General features: G+C 39.9%; 1 long non-coding RNA gene across 1 annotated transcript; it reads left to right on the top strand.

Annotated features, from left to right (window-relative positions):
* Positions 1 to 428: 428 nt before the first annotated feature.
* LOC132446665 (uncharacterized) lies at positions 429 to 2,295 on the top strand. The gene is made up of 3 exons (XR_009522952.1): positions 429 to 570; positions 899 to 978; positions 2,117 to 2,295. It is a non-coding gene; the product is annotated as an uncharacterized LOC132446665 (long non-coding RNA).
* Positions 2,296 to 4,535: the final 2,240 nt, after the last annotated feature.

The raw sequence follows: 4,535 nt of genomic DNA, 5'->3' as shown, positions 1-4,535 counted from the left end.
AATTCTAAAGATATTCTAACGTAAATGCATTATTCGAATGCAATTAAAATAGATTAATTCTCAAAATTAGAAGATTATTAAAAAAATATATATAAATATATTTACAAAAGAAAAGATTGCCGGTCGGCGGGAGGGCGGCGCCCCAGCACCCTCTATAGGCGAGCCGCCACTGGTAAAATGATATTGGGTTTTTATAGTAGCTCTTACAGCTGTTAGCAGTAGTATCATTTTATTCTGAGGTTTACGGAAGCTTAGTTTAAAGTTTAAAAACTTTTAAAAACTATACTTTCATTCTTGCAATGTTTTGATGTCAGCAATAAAAGATTAAAAGCTGAACATTTTACTTTATTAATTGAATGTATATATATCTGATACACGGAGAACAGTCACTTAGTTAAAAAACAAAAAGCCCAGCATACTGAAGTGTTAAAGTATATTTTTATTTGTAATGGTTGTGATGGCCCCAGTACCTGCCTGCTGTCCTGGCAGGTCCTTGTGGCTGGAGGGCTGAATGGAGAATGGGAAACACCAAGCCAGGGCTACCAACAGCATGGTGGGACACTTGACTAAGTAAGACCAATGAAGGAAGCTCAATCTCTATTTTGAAATACTTACCTAACCCTAACCCTTTTTTAGGAAAATTACCATTTTTATTTGTAATATATTAGGGCTGTAACCTTTTCCAAAAATGAATTTCAAAAAAATTAAAATGCCCCATAATTTGTTTGGATGGATGTCTGTATGCCTGAAAAGCCAGTAGAAACACTAACAAAAGTGAAGGGGTCTACCATTTTTGTTGAATGATTTCGGCAGTTTAGACGCTAGCGTTTAGCGTATGAATGCCCTTCCCAGGTCAGATGTTGTACTCGATTTTTACATACAGTCCTGTGTTGTGCAGGATAGCCGGGAGCAGGCGGAGTCAACGTCTACAAAGATCGCCACGACTGTGAAAATAAACGGGTGACGTCACGAACACTGGTTCGTCATTTAAAAGAATAAAAAATGTTAGCCTAGCCAACCTGTTTTTTACATGTAGAAACACTGCCTATTCCAGACCCATCCTAATGAAATTTTAAAACCCACACCTATTAAAAATGAAGTCATTGTCATGAGATGTACGGCTAAACAATGGCATGGAGGCACGGCGTGTCGGAAAATCATAATTCAATTCCAATAACACCCCTTCCCCCCCAAATCCAGAATTCGCAACAAACTATCAAACTATTATTTGAACAACCCAATTAAAACTCAAACTATAGTACATTTCAGCAAATAGCAACTTAACTGTAGTCATGGCTAGATAAGGACTTAAACATATAGTGGGGAGTGTCAGAGCCTAACCAAATACCTAATCATAATTGTTGCCCCATACCCCAGAAACTCCTGTTGATATTTACAATGAGCTGATATAGAAATAGTCATTAATAATCACAGGGCTCAGGATTTGTAGTCAGTGCGCCCAAATATCGAAATTGTTAAACCTGCACTATGTAACTTTTCCACTAGAGCTAATAACTCTATTAAACAAGAATCTACAATTTCAGACCTAGAAAGTTTTCAAGAATAATACGCCGATCTACAAGTCGATCCATAAAGCATTTTCATTTGTTCTGATAAACCTTTTGACATTAACAGTCATCTGAAAATGGTGCAGCCACAACTCAAGTCACTAGAGAGGCTGCTGATAATAATCAGCCTACATAATGCAGGTTAACATCCTTATATTAGATTCCACTATCTACATCCGTCTGGCTGGGTCTGAGGCTGCTATGGTTTGCTTCGTCACACTGACTGGACACTAACCATCTAGGACTGCTTGATAAGGGCTAACGTATCTAGAGGGAAAACAATCATGGTGTTTTTTTTTGCCCCGCATGAGACTACATTACCATCAAGTGAGCATTTTGTTGCAAGCTCATCCATGCTTCCTCTACTTTACTTAGAATGTTATTTTGCTTTCCGATGTAAGTTGCACACTTTCCTTGCACATCTTTCCATTTCGTTAGTAGCGTACGTCTTGTGACCCCATGACTGCATGTTGCACGGCTCAAATGAAAAGCGACAAATGAAAAGACACCAATATGCAGTCCCTCACCCTTTTCCTTTCCTCCCCCAGGAATCCATCTGTGCCGCCCAGTTGATCACCGAGGACGAGGGCTTGGGTCGGCTGGCCCACACGGTGCAGGTCTTGGTGGACCTCGCGCCGACTGCTGCCAGCCACCGCCGCGCTAGCAGACCGGAGCCGCTAGGGGCGGACAGCTAAGCACTGCTCCATCTCTTACAAGTAAAAACATGGCAAGTGGAAGTCGAGCAACTTGTTTTAAAGTTGATTCATACTTTTTTTTTATTAGGATTTAGAACTTTACAAATTTTTTTACTCGTCAAACATCTAATTATCATGCAATTGTTCATACGGCATTATCATTATCTGCATTATCCCGACCAACAATAACGGCATATGACTGCACTGAATCCATCAAAAAAAGCATGTATCAACCTTTGTCAGTTCCATTCCCTGTCGTCATCATTCAGTAAATTCAAATAAAAAGCTATACATTTTGATCGACTATATGGGCAGTGACTTGAGTGTTGCTGTTTATTCCTGTGCCCATCAGACTCCATCCCACCTCTCATATTCAGTCGACGTAGAGAACACAGTCTATCTCTTGTTTAACAGTTCTACCGATAATTATAACCCTAACCCTCAACCTATCAGAACCCATTATGAAGGGCTCATAGGCCCTATGGTTCTTTTTAGCCCTGTTAAGCTCGGGCGCAACTTTGAAAATGCTTTGTATTTTTGTTTGTTTTTAGCTAAAAAGTCGAACGTTTTTTGTAAATCTAACAATGTGTGATGTTACATCAAATCATGATGTCACAAGGGTGCAGCTGATAGAGCTGTTTATAGCGACCCCTGGAGTCCTGCCATGATAGGTCTTCACTGGAGCTTGATGTAGAAGCCGAACAATGTCATGTGAGTTTTAAGTCAACTACCATAACCTCCGGCCCCTTTGTGTAGTGTCTCGACGGTGCAGCGGTGAGTGCTCTTGGATGGCAGCGCTCGAGACCGGGGTTCAAGTCCTAGCACACTCGATCATTTGGCCTGAGCGATGTCATGTGGTCGGAGTGACAAACATCATTCAGACCAAGATTGTGTGAGTGACAGAGGGAAGTCTGTAGATTAAGCTAACTACCATGTGTATTTAATGTCGTATGTAACCTCTCTATGACATCAAATCATGTAAAAGCCCTACTTTGGGCGGTCTCCACGGGAACCAGACGATTTCATGAGCTTAACAATGTGAAGTTATTCATAAGGTCAAGTATAACTTTCAACTACACCCAGGCCTGTGACTCCGTGGTGCAGCGGAGAGAGCACACGACTCTAGGCCCTGGAGTTCTGAGTTCAAGTCCTGTCAGTATGCCTCTGTTGCACTTTTTAGATTAAAAATTCTAAGGGAAGGGGAACTTTACTTTCATTATCATTATTACAATAATGTGTCCTACTAAAAATTAGCAAGAGGCCTTTGGTTCTGGTTTTTTCATGACGACCAATAAAAAAACAAGTGTTACCCCTTATGTTTTTTTTCATGACGACCAATAAAAAACGACAGTGTTACCCCTTATGTTTTGACTGAGCTGTTTAGAACGTTAACCTCCGAACTTATCAATGCACCATCAAGACTCTTCAGGAAAAAAAACATAAGGGGTAACACTGTTGTTTTTTACTGGTCGTCATGAAAAAAAACATAAGGGGTAACACAGTTGTTTTTTATTGGTCGTCATGTAAAAAAACATAAGGGGTAACAATGTCGTTTTTTATTGGTCGTCATAAAAAAAAACATAAGTTTTTTTTTTTTTTTCATGAGGTAACACTGATGTTTTTTATTGGTCGTCGTGAAAAAAAGACATAAGGGGTAAGACTGTTGTTTTTTATTGGTCGTCATGAAAAAAAACATAAGGGGTAACACTTGTTTTTTATTGGTCGTCATGAAAAAAAACATAAGGGAAATAATAGAAATACACACATACATTTTAATGTCATGTATATCCTCTTTATTGATGATTGATTATTGTGTATTGTCATCGCCTCAGTGGTGCAGTGGAGTGCACTCTGCCTAACCCACTGGAGACCGCGGCTCAATTTCTGTGGAAAACACGTTATCTATAATTTAAAATGAAATGCTATCATGTCTATTGCATTGTCATATATAACCTCAGACATATTTATATTACAAATCTCAGTGGGTAGTGTAGAGAGCTGAGAGCTAACCCCCTGGAGATCGGGGTTCAAGTCCGGTTGATGTCCTCTTTTGGAAGACTCTTATCTCTATTTCATGCGAATTATAAAGTCAAGTATAACCATTGTGTTGACTTTAATCAGTGTCTTCTTGGTGCATTGTTAAGTTCGCTGGTTAGCACTCTAAACAGCTCAGGGCCCCGTTTCCCGAAAGCGTCGTTAGCCTAAGTGGATCGTGAAGTGCGTCGAAAGGGCATCGTAGAGTTTTCACCGCGTTTCCCGAAAGCATCGTAGG

The sequence above is a fragment of the Gadus macrocephalus genome, chromosome 18 (genome assembly GCF_031168955.1).
Source record: "Gadus macrocephalus chromosome 18, ASM3116895v1".
Taxonomy (NCBI): Eukaryota; Metazoa; Chordata; class Actinopteri; order Gadiformes; family Gadidae; genus Gadus; species Gadus macrocephalus.
Note: the sequence above shows the minus strand (reverse complement) of the source record. Positions and strands in the feature narration are given on the sequence as shown.